General features: G+C 40.4%; 1 protein-coding gene across 4 annotated transcripts in view; it reads right to left on the bottom strand.

The window, feature by feature from the left end:
* Positions 1-19,250, bottom strand: part of PLPPR1 (phospholipid phosphatase related 1) — a 326,466-nt gene that overhangs the window by 144,111 nt on the left and 163,105 nt on the right. The window lies entirely within an intron of this gene.

Here is a 19,250-nt window from a genome sequence, read left to right as displayed (position 1 = left end):
TCTTGAATATTGCAGCCTGCCTGTCTCATCTAGTACTCCTGCTCCTTACCCTGCATCTACTTTCTCTTTTATCTATACCACCTGACACCTAACATATGATATCATTTATTTATTGTGTTTATTTATTATCTTTCTCCAACTTCCAGAATGGAAGTGTCACAACTCCTTGTCTATTTTGTTCCCCAGTTGTACTCCAAGTGTCTTTTGGAAAGATGACATGAAATAATTACAACTAAGATGAAAAAACATGGTCTCTCTGGAGGAAAATCCAAAGAAAATCCATGGCCAGGAAAATCTCCCCTGAAGAAGGGATCTTTGGATGCAGAGGAGTGAGGAGGGTGGGTGGGAACCATCCTCCTTTTGAAGCCAATAGCGTATGGGAAGTTCCCAAGATGAGAGAAGGCACGGCCATATGGCTAAAACATAAAGAGCATGGTCAAGGGGACAAGTAGTGAGGTGAGGGAAGAGAAGGCCCAAGATGACACAGGGTAGGCCATATTAAAGACTTTGGAATTAGTTCTAAGAATAATAGTAAACTATTGAAAAAAAAATTTTTTTTAATGTTTAGAGAGAGAGAGAGAGAAAGAGAGAGGATCCTAAGCAGGCTCCTCGCTGTAAGCACAGAGCCTGACATGGGGCTTGATCTCATGAACCTGAGCTGAAGTCAAGAGTTGGATGCTTAACGTACTGAGCCCCAGGCACCCCAGCTACTGAAAGGCTTTAAGGGAGAAAGCTGTCATACCCTGATTTGTGTTCACTAAAGATTGTTTGGGGTACAGATGATGGTTTGGGAGAACAGGACAAGAATGGATACAGTGAGGCGGCCAGCTAAAAGACTGTGCTATCATCTAGACAAGAGGAGAAGGTGGCCTGGGTTAAGGCAATGGCACTAGACACACACAGGTGAGTGAATTCAAATTCACTTTGAATTTGAGCATCTAAGATTTAGTCATTGGTCAAAGTAGGAGTGATGGTAATGTTAAAATGCTTTTTCCTATTTATTTAAATCCCTCAAACTAAAATACTCATCTTTTTGGTGCTGTCTGCAGTAGTGACGAACAACTTTCTGTTTACCCTCCTGTGAGATCACCTGCAGCCTACTCCTCAGTCTTTCCTCATGAATCCCAGTTGTGTCTTCTCAGCTTTCATGTGGCCCAGAAATAGACAGACTGTTCTGGAGAATTGCCTCACAGGATCTCCTTGTAAAATACCATGCTTAAAGAACAACAAAACCAATACCTTACCATAAATGTATTCTCCAAATAAGTTGGGATTCCTAAATATTAACAAATGCCCTTCCTTATTTTTTCTGCCTTTCCAACTCCTACATATCCTTCAAGGCACAATTCAGTGTCAGCCTCTTCCAGGAAGTCTTCTTAGTTTAGTCGGTCAGCCATTCACGACACTCAGGCTTTGATCCACCAATAAGCTATGCACATCTACTATCTGAGCATTTGTTTGGTTTAATCACAGGCAAGGCTAAATCATCATCAACGATAGTCTGGAGGGAGGCAATCTCTTAGACCCCTTTTGTGTTCTCATTTTGTCTCTCAAACTCTAAAGTTCTCAGTTAACTTTCTGTTGCACATGGGTTATCTTTATTCCAGATTACCAACTACAAGAGTGATCTGACTTGTAAGTCTTAGTGGCTCCCATTGCATCTGGCACAGTGCCAAATGACAACACATGGTGACAGGTGCAGTTACAGTTGTTCCAAAGAGAAGGTAGGGGTGACTGAGCTTGCCTCCCTCCACCTCCCTCCTCACTTCCCCACTCTCTACATCAATGCCCCAGGGAATCAAGTAGACAGCAAAAACTGGTCATGGTAGACTTCTCATATCTTTAAAAGACCCTCTAATTAAAGCACAGCCAATTCATTAACAGTAATACTAGAAGGGAAATGAATGAAATCAAACTATTAGCCCCAATTTTTTTTTTTTTCTGAGAGAGAGAGAGCACGTGCATGTGCACACGTGTGAGTCAGGGACAGGCAGAGACAGGAGAGAGAGAATCCCAAGCAGGCTCCACACTATCAGTGCAGAGCCCGATTTGTAGCTCAAACTCATGAATTGTGAGATCATGACCTAAGCTGAAATCAAGAGTCGGACACTTAACTGAGCCATCCAGACACCCCCAAACTATTAACCCAATTTTGGATCAAAAGTTTTCACCTGTTCTTGTGCTAAAATTACTAAAAAAACAAAAACAAAACACCACAAAACAAAACAAACAAATAACCCCAAACACAAAGTACTTTGAGTTTTCCTTCCTTTTTCTATTTTTAGTGGAATCATTTATAAAGGTATCAAAAGGCCAGGATAGAAGGGATGAGGGAAAAAGCAAAAATTTACATAGGATATGTACCCATTTAGCACTCACAACAACCCTGTGAAATAGATTTCATTATGAACTATATTTTGATAAGAGAACAGTTACAGAAAATTTAAACAGAGTGCCCAGGATCACGTAGGTGGTATCAAAGCTGAGATTTATAGTCTAGGTGCCTGACCCCAAAGTCTGTGTACTTAGTCACTACATCAGTTTCTTCTCCAGAAAAATGAAAAAGGAAGCAAAGGGCTTAATCCATAACCCTGGTCCTCAGCCTTCTGGCTAATGGTCAGTTCACTGTCTGATGCACTGGTGCTTTTTAAAGTCCAATAAGCACCCGGGGATTGTGATTCCCTGATATGAGCCCTCAGTTTTTCCTAATTTAATTTCTAAATTTTTTTTAATGTTTATTTGTTTTTGAGAGAGAGAGAGAGAGACAGAGCACTAGTGGGGGAGGGGCAGAGAGAGAGGGAGACACAGAATACGAAGCAGGCTCCAGGCTCTGAGCTGTTAGCACAGAGCCTGACGCGGAGCTTGAACCCACAATCCATGAGATCATGACCTGAGCTGAAGTCATGGGACGGTCTCATGTCTCAACTGGCTGAGACACCCAGGTGTCCCAGTTTTTCCTGATTTTAAAAGAACTTCCACAAGTCGCAAATCAAGATACATACAGTGACTGTATTTGGGGGACCTTATTCTTTTCTCTATCCCACTGACACTCCACACTTCATAAGACTATAAAATCGTTCCAGGGATTTGATGTTATTTTGTAGTCCGATCTGGAATTGGTTAAGATAGCCCTGCAAAAGGCACATGTTTGCTGACCGCCCATGCTAATATCTAAGAACAAACTTTGAGATGAAGTTAACACCTGTTCCAATGTTCTAACACATCCTCCTTTCTCTCTGTGCTTTGCTAGCTTGTAACCCACAGAGTCTGAACAGGTTCACTATCAACCTCATGCATCAGCCTGAGGTCACTACAATGCCACCAGAATGTCAGGATTTACTCCTGAGGTCAGTATCAACCCTCATCCCATAAGTAAATGTAACTTTATATCTAGACGAAGAAGCCCCATCTCCATGGACTTGAGTGCTAGTTTTAGAGTCTGACAGGTATGGATCTGGACCCAGGTCATTACTGGAACCAAGTAAGTAAATTAAGTCCTTGTGACTTGCTGTGTTTATTCTTTTGTACTGTTGTGGGTGTATTGGGGTAATTGCTGTGAGGGATAAATTACACGATGTGTACAGTGTTCAGCATGTGCCAGGTGTTCTGAAAACATTTGTTGAATGAAAGTTTTCCGCTCAGCACTTACAGTTCCAGTTTCTATCTTTGTCTTCCAGTGTCCAGACACCACTGGTTAGAGGGAAGCCATACGACTCAGGTTAACAAGAAGGGACTGTTTGTAGAGAACATGAGCAATACTTATTAAACATCTTCCTTACTCATATGGAGAAAAAGATTATGAATCACTGAGCTGTGGCTATTTCTCAGGACATCTAATTTGTTCACATCAGTTTTCAGAGAAGCCTTAGATTCAAATAGGAGTTGACTTCACATTTCCCCCCCTCACAGAGAAACCACAAGGCAGTCAGGCAGGTAGCAGGCTACATCTCGGCTGTCAGGGTTTTAGAAGGAGGAAATTTATTCTTAAGATTGGAGGAGAAATGTGGATAATGAGATAAGGGAAGCAATGAACCAAACAGAAAGAAAAATTAAAAAGCACTTGCGGGTTCTCCCAGAAACCCTTAATTAACCACATTCTTCACAACACAGAGCTAAGTCATTTGGGCAACTAGGAAATACCCTGTAGAGCTCGGTGATGGGTCAATGCTGCCAAAGTGTTAGGTCAAGCCCCAAAGATTCTAGAAGCCCCCAAAAGCAAAATTCAAAAGCCAGGGTGAGGTTGAAGCTAGAATGCCCTAAACTTAATAAACAAATGAATCCAGGGTGCCTGGGTGGCTCAGTTGGTTAGGCATCTGGCTTTTGATTTTAGCTCAGGTCATGATCTCAAGGTTGGTTCCTGAGATCAAGCCCCGTGTCAGGCTCCACACTGGGTATAGAGCCTACTGAAAATTCTCTTTCCCTCCCTCTCTTCCACAGCACCCCCCCCCCCCACTCTCTCAAAATAAGTAAACTTTAAAAATTTTTCAATTAAAAAAAAATAGGGGCGCCTGGGTGGCTCAGTCGGTTAAGCGGCCGACTTCGGCTCAGGTCATGATCTCACGGTCCATGAGTTCGAGCTCCGCGTTGGGCTCTGTGCTGACAGCTCAGAGCCTGGAGCCTGTTTCAGATTCTGTGTCTCCCTCTCTCTCTGCCCCTCCCCCGCTTGCACTCTGTCTCTCTTTCAAAAATAAAGAAACCTTAAAAAATTTTTTTAAAAATAAATAAAATAAAATAAACCAATGAATCCAATTCTTTCAAGTTTACTACATCGGGCTAAGAGGACTTTGCCACCACAGCTCTAAAAGAGGGGAAGAGACAGGTGCAGAAATGTGTATCTATGCTGTTAGCACAAAACTCTCAAGTCATTCCTGAAGTAAAGCCAGCCACAAAATTATTTACTTTGCCCTCCTGGAAGCCAGGCACCTTTGTCACTGATCTGCAGATGAGTCCAAATAATTTCTAACCAAAGCATTTTATTTAAGGCCTTTATATCAGCACTTCTGGGTGCAATCCAAAATCTTACATCAACTTCATGTTAGCACAAAGGCAAGGCAGAAGATATTCCTGCTGCTGGGAGCAGAAAAAACTCTGTCAGTCTGTGTTTATTCATACAGATACACCTGGTTGAAAAATGAAAATTGCAACCAAAACAAAGATTGTTTACTGGATACCCAGTACATTATGATTCAACACAGACTTAACTGGTTACATCCTCATTCCAGTTCTTTAAGGAAGATATTCTTTTAACCTTGTTTTATAGTCATGGACCGAGACTGAAAGGGGTTACGTAATTTGCCTCAGGATGGTTCAAGCCTAACAGGTACTAACACTAGGACATAAACTAGGTCCATCGAACTCCATGCCACCATGCTAACTCCCCATCCTACACAATGCTTACCCAGGAGAGGCAGGCTGCTGCTATTTTAGGAGGATAAATATTTACTGTAATAAACTATTTACCCTAAATGATTAGTATGAATTAAATGTTCATAATAATGGGGTCTCAGGCTAGGAAGCTATTCCATGAGCTATTTAGTCCAAGGACCCATTCTATACTTAAAGTTTCAGAAAAGGACTTCTATATAGTTTTGAAATAAGGTAATAATTTCCCAGAGAGACAGACGGTCTTGTCATCTGGGAAAATCCCTTTATCAGATACTCTTTTCTCTTCCATTCAATAAGTGACTTATATTTTCGAATGTGAAGGAGAGAATTTGCCACCCCAAAACATGCTTTTTTGGCATAAGGATTATCATGAGCTGGTTATTCTCAAGAAACAGTAGACATGGGAGAATATTTGAAGACCAAGTATAAGTTACCCTTTTGTAAGGGACATTTACATTTGTAATGTAAATGTTTGTAAGGGTCTCTCTGTCTCTGTCTCTGTCTCTCTCTCTCTAGCAAGAAGAAAAGGAAGACTACATTTATAGAAACTCTTATCAGTGGAGAAGGCAATGACTTAAAAGTGCTTAACAACTTTACCCTTGTTTCCTGAGGTGTTCCTGGTTACCTCCCATACCTGCTCCCTTCCTCACCCGCTGTTTTTCTTTTGTTTTTAACTGGAGATGGTATTTAAGGTGGTGGCTTGGGGTGCCTAGGTGGCTCAGTCACTTAAGCACCTGACTTTGGCTCACAGTTCCTGAGTTCAAGCCCTGCATCAGGCTCTGTGCTGACAGCTCAGAGCCTGGAGTCTGCTTCAGTTTCTGTGTCTCCCTTTCTCCCTGCCCCTCCCCTGCTCGTGCTCTTTCTCTCTCTTAAAAATAAATAAACATTAAGACAAAATTAAGGTGGTGGCTTGGGACATTTCAGGGAGTTACTCAGTTTTCTTGAGTCTCTCCCATGTATATAGAAGGTATATAGGTTATTAAACTTCTGTGTTTTTCCTGTTAATCTTTTATTATGGTGGGGGGCGGGTGGGGAGGGATATCTAGCCAAGAACCTAGAAAGTTAAGGGGAACATTATTTTTCCTCCTTTACAGATGCTTCCCACGTGCTAGGCCACGTTAAGTTCTCCAGCATTGCCTAAGAATCCCCATGATCATATAAGGCAGGCACTATTAATATCCCCATTTTATAGATAAAGAAATTGAGGTTTTTTTTTTTAATTTTTGTTTTTGAGAGAGAGAGAGAGAGAGAGAGGGAGAAAAAGGTCACAAGTGAGTGAGGGGCAGAGAAAGAGAGAGAGAAGGGGGGCTCACCTGAAGTAGGGCTCATGCTCACCCGATGTGGGACTCAAACTCACAAACTGTGAGATCATGACCTGAGCCGAAGTCAGATGCTGAACAACTGAGCCACCCAGGTACCCAAGGAAATTGAGGTTTAGAATGGCTACATAACTTGTCAGAGATCACACAAGTGAGCCTTAGTGCAAGGGCATAAACACAGTGATCTTCAAGGTACATGGAGACACATAGTAAAATATAATTAAAAAAAAACTAAGAAGTTACTACTATTCTCTGGTTTGACATCAGTGGACATTTGTGCTTATTTGCAAGTTTGTGGAAAAGTTATCTAATATCAATATTTTCTTTAATCTAAGGCATGCCCAAAACCTTCTCTTTGATTTCCCAGAGTCAGAACATCTTGGGGCAACTGAGGTAACATGCTAACTACCATGTATTGAGCCTATATTTGAACATCTGTATGAAAGAAAACACTCTTACAGCTTATTCCATTTGTGGGCAATGCTGATGATCAGAAAATCATACTTATAGGCAGCTGATGATGCAATTCGGTTAGAAACCTCTCACTTGTATCTCTTGTAGGTCAAGGGCAAAAAATCATGCTGATGAAGTGACATTACCAAAAACAAAGTGGTTCAATGCTATTTGTCTGAACACAAGTGATCTTGAAGGAAATTGAGAGACATTCTTTTTCAAGGACAGCTTTAATAGCTGAAGGGGAATGTTTTATATCCAGTCAACCATTTAGCTACAGACAACCTGTCACAGTAAAGTGGTTAAATTTTTTTTTTAAAGATATTTCAATGACACTTTGAAAGCATGTAAGAGGTTAGGGTGAACAAGGAAGTTAAGGACTTTTTGTTTTTAGAAATCACATTTGCATTTAACTTGAAAAATTTTTCCAGTCCTATGATTTCTGCATAAATATTTATGGAATCCTGTTGGCTAATTAGATTATAAGCTTTTTATCCAGGAATTTGTCCAATTTTATGCTCTCCATGAAACCTGAGCTCTTTGCTGATCTTGGTTTAGTCCATGTTAAATAAGCAATTGTTTTAACAGCCTTAAAGGCTATTTTAAATTCTCACTTTTGTTATGCATACTGAGTCATAGAATTTATAATCCTTAATTTTGGACAAAAGTTTAAAGACTCCAATCCTGTGATAAAATGGATTTCTTATGTGAAAGCTTTTATTCTGATCAAAGAGTAAGACAGTACCAAATGTACCCAAAACAAAGAGCAAAAAACACAAATCAGCACGTGGTATCATCAGCCAGGCAATCTTTTCCACAGATGTCTTCACATGGTCCCTACAACCACCCTTGGATGTGGAGATAACCATCCTATTTTACTGTGAAAGATACTGTACAAGGAGTACAGAGGCTAAGTAACCTGTTCAGTATCTCATAACAACTAAGCAAAAGTAGTTCCCCAGCCAGGTCCTCAGATGCAACAGCACTTCTTTAGTTACAGACGAAGGCTAGCTCACAACTACCCAGAGGGGAATAAACTATTCTGTCCTTGTTCTGCCCATTTCTAGAAGGCTCAATCTCTCCCCACATAGGAATTTTAGGAAACTCATAGGTACCCTGGAGGCCTTTCCACTTACACTTAGCATTACCTTGAAGGATAAGAAGTTGGAACAAGGGTGCTATCACTACCACCAGAATTTTTTTTTGGCACAGAAAAACCTGCATTTGTTATGGTACCATCATATTCATGTCACAAAACGCAAAATAATTCTCTATGGAATTTGCTTAGTCTTGAGGGTCTAGCTCTCCATCCCCAGAAAGGAAGATGGAAAGGTTCAACTAACAACACACAGCTTAGAACATGATCATCACATGTTCATGTCAGCTCAGTCCTTAACAATGCCCCCTTCCCATCGTAGATGAGTTCCATGCAATATTCCCCATGAGCTTATTCACGGAAGTGGCCACTTAATCATCCTCACCCCCCTGAACTCTTTGCTTTTTTGCACACTGCATTGCAGACTCACCACCTTTACCCATCTGTCTCTCCTTCAGCCTCTCTTTTCTATTCCACAAACCATTATTTCTTCACAGAAACTTCAAAAATATATAAAGTAACATATGTGCTGAGGTCAAATACAACTATGAGCTTATGACCCCAATAGCAGGCTGCCAGCTCACCTCTCCTCACCATCATGTCCCTCCCACTCATCAGAGGCAATCACTTTTAGTAACCAGATTCGCACATTAAAGGGAAAATAAACTGATCAGTGTCATTATGGAGGGGGAAATAAGTCATTTTCAGTTTGGTCAAAATCCTGGAGAAGTCCATCCAGAAAAAACTTATGTTAGCACAGCCTGAACTACCACTCAGATCTTTCACACCAAGACAACTCAAAATGGGAGGAATAGGAAATCAATGCCTATATTTAAGTTTTTATAATAAGAGAGTCTAAATATTGTATGACTTATATTGAGGATATGAATTCCCAGGGGCAGGGGGGGGTTGGTTAATGCATTTAATTTCATTCCTTAGTTACCTAGACTATCCCATTAACGATTTTGAATCTCTATGTACTTAGCTCTATACACTTGATTTTTCATAGTGAAATTCCATTTCCAGTTTTTCTTAACAAAACGAATTATGAAAAGACAAAGAAGACCTTCTACTTCTATTGAAAATCATCAAGATTTTCAATTATATATGTAAGATGGGGGAAATGAGATTTTTATCGTATAGATTCCCATTTAGATACATTTTTAACTCTTAAGTTGAGGCTATATGACAAAGATATGAACCAAGTTTAGCACACACACACCTATCGCATGAAAGGCAATGGAGAGTCCATTCAATCCCATGCTTCCATTCACTCAACAGGAGAGTCAGTCTTCCAAGCTAAAGAAGCTGTTCTTGCCCAGCTCATGTCCCTTGAGCCTTATTGCTTCAACTGACCTAGCTGAACTCCCAACTCTGTAGCACCTACAACATCTATTTACCTGGGGACATTTTAGTTGAAACAGAGAATAACAGCTCAGCTACCTGCAATGCAGGCTGGAAGTACTGGGAAATCAAAATTCCTGGCCCCTACCTTTTACCTTAACTCCTCCTCACAGACTTCCTGTGGTGCACTAGGTATTTTGCTACAGTGTCATTTACAGCTGGAGATTCTTTATATTAGATTCTGACTTTGTCCTTTGGGAGTAGAGCTCCCAGATATTTTTGATCATCGGCTAGGTTTGAGAACCACTGCTTTTTCCAAAATCAAAGGTACTTAATATAAATATATTGACTGTATTTCTAGGTTAAAGCAAGATGAATGGTGTGGTGACTGTCAACATCAATGCCTTGAAACTAAAATCAAAACCTTTCAATACTCTTGAGGGTGCTGTTTACTCAGTTATTCAACGTTTATGCATCACCTACTATATTCCTGACCTGTGTGCTGAGAATACAAAGATGAATAATGATCATCCAAGTCCTGGAGGAGCTTTGGCTGAAGGGGAGGCAGACAAACAGATAAATCATAATACAATATGAAATATGCTATTAAAACATTTTTATCACATGTCATGATAGCACACATTGTTAAGAGTGTTTTTTTATGTTCATTTATTATTTTTGAGAGAGAGAGAGAGATAGAGAGACAGAGAGAGAGAGAGAGAGAGAGAGAGAGAGAGAGAATGTACTGGGAAGGAGCAGAGAAAGGGAGAGACAGAGGATCCAAAGCAGGCTGTATGCTGACAGCAGAGAGCCTGATGTGGGACTTGAACTCACACACCATGAGATCATGACCTGAGCAGAAGTTGGACTCTTAACAGACTGAGCCACCCAAGTACTCTGATAGCACATATTGTTATGTGGGGAAAATTGGACATTAACCTTTAGTTCATACATTTGTTTCCATAATACTTAGTAGAGACAGGACCTTTACTTTCATTCTCAAATAATATTGTTTTTATTATAATAAAGCAATATATATTCATTTCAAAACAAACAAACAAAAAATGAGTCTCAGAAGCAGCCCTCAATTAGTGTCTGATGGTAGCAGGGGTAAAATAGCCTAGCTTCCCCACCCCTTGGATGAGAAAACTCTGAGGCATACATTTTACAGTTTGCCAGACTTTCCCTATAGGGTTAAGCTCCAGTCACCTAGTGGTAGCTGGCTTGAGTTTATCCTTTATTGGCTGTCATCATCCCCTGTCCCACTTTCCCACTCCCCTACTAGTATTTTCTGTGCTTCCCAAAGAAACTAGTTGTGCTTGCCTTCTTGTCTCACAACATGTTTCTAGAGACCTCCAAACTAAGATGAAGGCCAGTTCCTTCACTTGACTTCTGGTCCTATAGTCTCCCACTTCCGTCTCCTCCACTGGTTCCTAGGAGTCAACCTTCTCTCATTCTATGAAGAAACTCTCTTTCTAGTTATTTTCCTAACTCTCCCTTCCCCTATACAATTGAAAGAGTGCTCTGTATGTTTTAGTTTTCTCATTTTTATCAATTGTAACCTGGCTTCTTCATCCATTTCATCTCTGTTGAAGCTCTTTTCACCAAATGTCAACAGTGACTTTCTAAATGCCAAACCTAACAAATTTCTGTCCCTACTTTTATTTCTCTACATTGCAGGAACCACCTTCTTTAAATTTCATTTACCTTGATTTTGGGACATGAGTCTCTTGATTTTCCTCTTATATTTCTGACTATCCCTTTGCAGCCTGCTTTCCTGATTTCTATTATTCTATAAAACTTCTACTTAAATGCTGATGCTTCCCAGGATTCTCTTCTCAGACTTCTATTTCCACCATACGTGCTCTTCCTGAGTAATTTCATTTATCCTCATGGTTTTAAACATCATAATATGCTAACAATGCTCCAACCCACATCTCCAAATTGACCACTCTTCTGAATTTAGACACACATCCTCCACCCCATCGGACATTTACTGAATGTTCACAGTCCTCTAAATTTCATACATCCAAGACGGAACTCATGAATTTTAACCAAATCTCCTATAATCTGTGTCTTAGTGAAAGCTTCATATGCTCAGCCACCCCAACCTTTTTCTCAGGGATTATGACCCAACAATTACAAGTCCTGGGAACTATGCCTCCTAAATATTTCTCAACTGCATTCTCTCCTTTCGTTCTTCATTATCACAGGAAGAAAATCAAGTAAGCTGAAGACCAAAAGTGTAAATTGGATTAGGTATTTAGAATTTTGGCATTTCAACTTTATCATTGATTTCCTTATCTCCAGGCTTCCTTTCATTCACCAATCCATCCTTAAGACTGCCGCCAAATGATCTTTCTGTAATAAGTGGGACCATGTCAACGTTAGGCTCATCAGTGCATAAAAAATAAAGCTTAAGCTTATTGAGGTGTCTTTAAAGGAACTTTATTATCTTTTTAAAAAAATTTTTTTAATGTGTATTTATTTTTGAGAGAGTGAGCGAGGAGGAGAGGGGCAGAGAAAGAGGGAGACCCAGAATCCGAAGCAGGCTCCAGGCTCTGAGCTGACAGTTGTCTGCAAATACTAGGCTGTGGTCCTTCGTTTTTTGAAATCCAGCTGTTTGCTCTGTCTGGAAAGCCTTACTCTCTCTTAACCTGCCCACTGAGAGCCTATCCATTCAATAAAATCTCCATTAGGTGTCCCCTATGTTTATTTCCCAAACTCTACAAGACAGAATTAATCATTAAGTCTTTGGCATGACTTCTGTTCCTTGACATAACTCTTCTGTCATGTGTGTCATACCAAGTTCTATTTGTTTACTTCTGTGATTATTTCTATTACTAGATGACAAAGCCATCCACCCACAACAAACTCAGAGCTTCCATCAAATGCTAATAGTAGGGCCTGTCTACCATTTTTAAGCACCTTATGTACTTGTAATTAGTTAACCATTATGTTTTGAATTCTCATCTTCCCTTCTAGACTATATGTCACATGAGGGCAAGGTCAGTGTCCATTTTTCTCACTGCTATAACCCTAGTACCAAGCATTGTGTCTATCAGAGCAAGTGTTCAACAAATATTTTATGGACTAATTGGCTTACTCCTTGAAAACAGTGCCCACACTTGAGTCATCTCCTTACCCGGGTTCATAACAGTATCCAGAAAAGACATCAATAAACGTTAAACTGAATGTCAGTCATAGTACCTAAACAGCATGGAAAATAAGCAAATAGAGTGTTTTCTGACAGTTAGGAAATCTCATTATCTTGGCATAGTTTTACATTTCTGCCTGTCCATCATTAGTTTGGAAATATCATCAAATCAAGAAGTCCAGTGGTGAGTTAAATGGGGTTGGCAAGCATATTGCTTTTGTTGTGCCATTGTAAATACATTTATAGTAGATGCTTTAAGTTTTATTTTGGGAAAGATCCTGAGGCCATGTGTGATCTCACTGTAATGTGTTCAAAGGTGAATTAGTATTCAATCATGGACTCAGCAAGAAAGGAGAGAAGCATATGTGCTACATAGTTAGCACCTTCTGTAAACCAAGCAGGGAGCTGACAAATAGTATAGACACACAAAAAGGCTTCACTGGTACATGGTCAAGCATTCACCCACAGTGTCCATGAACCTGACAATTAACTGATTACTTATAAGGATGTTGCTCTGCTATGCAGTCTGACTACAATATTTTAAAGCAACAAGTCCTTAACTCTTATTTCTGCAATAGTTAATATCTTCCCTTGATTAAAGAACGCTAACATATTTTCCTTTTAAAGTAAGTACAAATATTTGAAACAAAGTAAATAAAAAAGAACTTTGGGTATTCCAGCCAGTACATTTCTTAGGATGTCTCAGATTCATATAAATTCTGTTCTATAGTGAATATTACCGCCTTGTACTTAAATACAGTCTTATATTCTTAAAGTTGTTCCACATCCATTATTCCATCTGAGAAGGGTTCCAAAGAATTACACAGCCAACTCATAATGGTAACAAATACCTATTACTTGGATATTATCTTCTTTTAAAATTTATTTTAGAGGGTCGCCTTGGTGGTTCACTCGGTTAAGCATCCAACTTCGGCTCAGGTCATGAATGCATTTTCGTGAGTTTAGGCTCCCAGTCAGGCTCTGTGCTGACAGAATTTGAGCCTGCTTCAAATTCTGTGTCTCCCTCTCTCTCTCTCTGCCCCTTCCCTACTTGTACTCTGTCTCTCTCTCTCTCTCTCAAAAATAAATAAAGATTAAAAGAAATTTTTTAATAAAATTTATTTGAGAGAGAGAGAGAGCATGAACTGGGAAGAGGGACAGAGGGACAGAGAGAGAGAGAGAGAGAGAGAGAGAGAGAATCTTAAGCAGTTTCCATGTTCAGCTTGGAGCCTGATGTGGGGCTTGATCTCACAACACTGGGATCATGACCTGAGCCAAAATCAAGAGTTGAACGCTCAACTGAATGAGCCACTCAAGCACCCCTGATGTTATCTAATCCATAGAATATTTTCTATTAGCCACACATGGCTTTCGTTTCATCTGATTTGACCTTTCAAAACATACTATCCAGACCTTTGCTCGAAGATATAAAGGTATTTACACTTTATTCTCTCAAATACTACACATAAAAAAAAACTATTAAAGAAAAAAATCCATTTATTTGGAAATGGCAATGCTGTGCCAACTATGAAACATAGCTGGCCAATAGTGTGAAATCCTCAGAACTGAAGTGGGGGGCAGATTTTACCAAGAACGAGAGCCATTGCCCTTAAGATCTGTTGAAAAGTTATCTTGTTTGAAATGAGATCTAGGGGTACAGGCACGACATAAAAAAAAGCATATTATGTCCCTACAGATCTGCAGGCATGGGGATCTGAAGAGGAACCAAAGGTGAGTGGCTCTTGCTATGGTATCAACCGCTGAGTTGATAGAGATGGTCAGAAGGACAGGAGGCAGTAGTCCTCAGATCATGACTACGACAACCTCTGATGTAAAGGTTTTGCTGAGAACCATACCAGCTTTCTGAACGACAAAAATAGAAGTCCAGTGCTTGAGTTTAAGATAAACACAACACAGATTTTGTGAAAATGTGTTGGACACAACAAAGCTCAACCAACACCTGTGGAATGCTTCAACTTCATAGCTTTCACTCCATTCTGAAATATTCTTCTGAAACTAGTGGTCTAAGTCAAGGATAACCAATAATCAAAAAGGCATCATCTGGCAGTCTATGCATAAAAGTTACAAAACCAAAGCAAGCAAATCAAACAAAACCAAAACCCCACAAAACAAAAAACTAGATTAAAAAAAACATTTAAAAGAACAACCCCCAAAAAAAGGGAGGGTTCAGACAAATCAATCTCAATAGATGTGCAAATTTCACAGAGAGCTGTAGAAAGAACTCAAAGAAGAGATACAGGATTTCAAATAGTCGATTATTACTGGGAATATAGGAGGTAAAAAGAGTTGGCAGAACTCCAGAAAGAAATGCAAAGGAAAAATAAAAGCATGGCAAATGAAAGCTTTATTAAAAGCACAAACAGAAAATAAACACAGCTGAAAACAGAGCCAGAGATACAGTAGAGAGGCTGGAAAGAAGACGAGATAAGAAAGAACAAAGATCCTAACATGACTGTAGGAAAATGACAGACGTCAGGCAAAGGACATCTGACACACCTATAGTTGGTATTCCTGAAAAAGAAAGCAGAAAAAAAATGGAACAAAAATAGTCAAAGATCTAACAGAAGAAAACAATCCTGGATTAAAGATTTGAAGCCGCAGATAAAAAAGACCTACCTTTTCCTAAGAAAGCCTGAGAAAGTATTGATGAAGCTGCTGAACTCCAAAGATAAAAAGTCCTATGGATATCCAGTTATGAAAAGGAGAATTAAAAAATTATGTTGACCTCTCACTTATTTCTAGCAACTTTAAATATAGAAAATACAGTGAAATAATATGAATTCTAAATAGAAAATATGACCTAAGAATTTCATAACCACCCAAATTGTTTTTGTTTTCCTAGTTGCCTTTAGTACAAGCCAGGTGGGGACTCATTGTGGAGAAAGCAAGGCCATCATAGGTCTGAGATAGAATACACAAAAAGGTATCTCCAGACAACCAGAAGACTGTTTGGCCTTACAGAATTCCAAAATTCTCATAACTGAGCCCAGGAAGTGTATAAAGTGGTAATGGTTATGAGTAACTCAAGGTTTTTGTTTGTTTGTTTTTACGGCTAAGCTCTCAAGAAATTTTAATTTGCTTATTTATTCATTCATTTATTGAAATATTTGTGGAGTCCCTGTTGTATTCCAGTGTTTATGCTTTACACACTTGTTTTTGGATGTATATACTTTTTGAAACTTATTATTTATTTTGAGAGAGAGAGAGAGAGAGAGAGAGAGAGAGAATGAGCAGGGACAGAGAGAGAGAGGGAAAGAGAATTCCAAGCAGGCTCCACACTGTCAGCACAGAGTCCAACACAGGTCTTGAACACACGAACTGGGAGACCGTGACCTGAGCCGAAATCCAGAGTCTGGCGCTCAACCAACTGAGCCACCCTGGTGCCCAGAACATATGTACTTCTTTTAGCCATTAATTCTAATTAATGTTTTACTGTTATCTCAGAAGTAGGGAGGAAATGTGCAAAGCAACATGTCAACTGGTCATAATTCTGTGAAACAAATTCCTGGAAGAATATATGATACAAGTATTATTATTACCTAAATATTTCTAACACAAATTTTAAAATGTAAAGGTCTTTAAAAGAGTTTTCAATACAGTGTGATAGGAATTCAGTGGTGGGAGATAATCACTTCAGGCAGAAGGTTTTTGTGGTAACTGGCACTTGAGCCAGACTTCGAGTTACAGATAGATTTGGACATTTGGGCTGAAGACAAAATGACTGCCAAGCACAGGGAATTGTGGGGATGTAGGCACAGAGTAGGGAAAGTTATGGATATGTCCTGGGATACAGAATGTTGGGTATGGCGTCTAAAAAGTAAGGTAGGAGGAGTCTCTGTGGGACCCAGTGGACAGCTGGATAAAGGCAGTGGGGTTTCATTCTGTGATCAGTGAGGTGCTGTTTAGTCAACATATAGAAAAACCAACATTGTGTTTAGGGAAGATTAATCTGGCAGAAAATCTGTGAGTAATAGAGAGGCCACAGGCAGGGGGATGTTTACAAGGCTAATCGAGGGTTTAGCAAAAGACTGAGAGGGCTTGGCTTGACATAGAAGTAGAAAAGGGGAGTTAGAATCCATTCCAGGAGTAGCGGCAGCAGAGAACTGAGTTTGGCAAATGGCTAAAAATGAAAATGACTGAGGCAAAGTGGAGGTGGAGGGGTGGAATCCTAACCTCAGGTGGTTACTTGGTTGCTGCTAGAAAGTTCCTCATTCTTTAAGGGCTTTTTAGCATTGCAGACGCAAGCAGTTTCATTGATGAGGCAGGTGAACCCAGGGTAGGGCTTAAAGCCAGATAACCAGGAGCACCTGAGTATCTTTTAATCTCGAGCAGAGTCCTTAGGCAGTAAAATATGTCTAGAACCCTCTCTTAACACCCACTGTCAGGTTAACAGGCATCCAAACCTGACTGCTGAATGTTCTGAGCCAGTAAAAAGATGATGCTTCAGATTTGGTCATCTTAAGAATGGACTTTGGGGTCAAAACATATCTGGGCTTAAATTCCATTTCTGCTACTTACTGAGTGACACTAAGCAAGGGATTTGACTTCCCTGAGCCAGGCTTGGACATTAATGTCTTACAGAGTTCTGGTGGGGAGTTCACGAGGTAATGAGCAAAATGGTAACAAGGAGCCTGAGACACAAACGCTCAGCAAATGGGCGCCCGGTACCCCTCACCCCACACTCCCAGCGTACCTGTTGTACCAGCTGCTGGTTTCCTGCAAAATCACTTCCAATTTCTGAAGCTACATCTTGGGTCCGCTCCCCAATGTCCTCCTTTCTCCCTTGCCTTCTCTGGATCTCCTCTCTTTTTGTCCTGTTTCCTGGGAATTAGGGCTTGTCTCCTCCTCCTCAGTTTTGCTTTTTGTTCATGTCTTAGTTGTAGAGTGTTGTTTTCTTTTTTCTTCTTTCTATTCTACTCCACCCCCCTCACTAGTTAGAACTAAAAAGACAGAAGGAGGCAAAAAGGCGCTTAGTACGAAACCTCCTCTCCTTCTTGATTTGTAGATATTTCACCCTAGTATTATGAGGCAATGGGTGCCAAAAGTGACTATTTCTCTAAAGCCCACCCAAAGACAGAAAACTGTGGTAATCCCCACAGAAAGCCCTCACTGTGGGCGAATACAAGCCATTCCTCACAAATTATAAATATACAGACACTGGAAATATACTAGACCACTAGGCACTGGGTAAGATCCTGCTTGGAGCCACAGAGAACAACTTTTGAGTGAAGTTCACATGAGGCCATTGAATCAACCAGTAGGTAATCCCAAGCACAGCGCCTCTTTTGTGGGATGAGGAAGGAAGCCACTCCCAGCCACACAGGCAGCTCCCATTTAGATCTAAAGGTATCAGGTGGCTGGGCTGTGACCACCCTGTGTCAGAAATGCTGAAGCCCAACAGCTTGATCTTACAACATCCAGTCCTTTCTTAAGCAACATAAATCAGAAACAGAAGTCTTTTTAAAAATCCTAATGCCTTGTGGAACTGAAACAAGAGTTGAAAATCACAAAATATCAATGTCAACAAACAAAGCATCTCTGTCTCCTTCACATGCTAATGTCATGTTTTGGAAGCATTTTGAGTTTCTTGGAGGCAGAGACCTTTCCTGCTGACCCTGGGTCTGTCATCACTGGGGGCTCAGGGCTCACAATATGCTGGTTTGGGGGAGGGAAGGATTCGGGTGAGATCATTTTGTTAATGGCTCTCCAGGCCCCTTCTAGGGTATAAGGGAACTCATTCCTTCTGAGCCTTATGCTTAGAAACGTTCACCAGGTTATTTAGCTACACTTTTACTGGCAATGCTTCCCTGGTTTCTAAAACTACCAGGCAATTCAAGAGAAGACAGGATATGGAACACTGTCCCTTTCTGCAGAATTAACAGATCTCTCCTCTTAAATTGGTCTAGGTTGGTGGATGGGGTAGCTGGGGGCTTTTGTGAGGGATTTTCACTTTCTGCCCCATGGGCTCCTGTCCAGCAAGACTTAATGCTGGCACATTATCAGGTATTCTTCCTACTCCTACTCCTTCCTACTCTGCCCTGAGGGGCCTTCTCTGGCCACCCTCAGCGTCCAGGAACCTAACTAGTCATTTGTCAATAAGCATCTGTTACGTGCCACACCCTGTGCTTGTCACTGGGGTACAGAGATGAACAAACCATAGTTCCTCCAAGCAAGGGACAAAGATTTATGTTATGCTGTGAGAAATCAAGAGGTATAAAGACTGTGCTATGGGAGCTCAGAGGAAGCAGTAACTAATTTTTCCCAAATTGTGGGATGAGGGAAGGATTATAAGAGGCAGTTGTGTTTGGGCAGGGACTCAAAGGAACAGATGTCATTGTGGAGAGAAAGGAAGAGTATTCAAGGCAAAGAAAAGAGCATGAGCAGACGTAACAGATGAGAAGGTACTTGGCATGTTGAAAATGCTGCAGGTAGTTTGATTGGCTAGAGCACTGTTTATATAAATGCTTCATAAGAG

Source organism: Leopardus geoffroyi, chromosome D4, assembly GCF_018350155.1.
Source record: "Leopardus geoffroyi isolate Oge1 chromosome D4, O.geoffroyi_Oge1_pat1.0, whole genome shotgun sequence".
Lineage (NCBI taxonomy): Eukaryota > Metazoa > Chordata > Mammalia > Carnivora > Felidae > Leopardus > Leopardus geoffroyi.
This window is presented reverse-complemented; position numbering and strand designations above follow the sequence as displayed.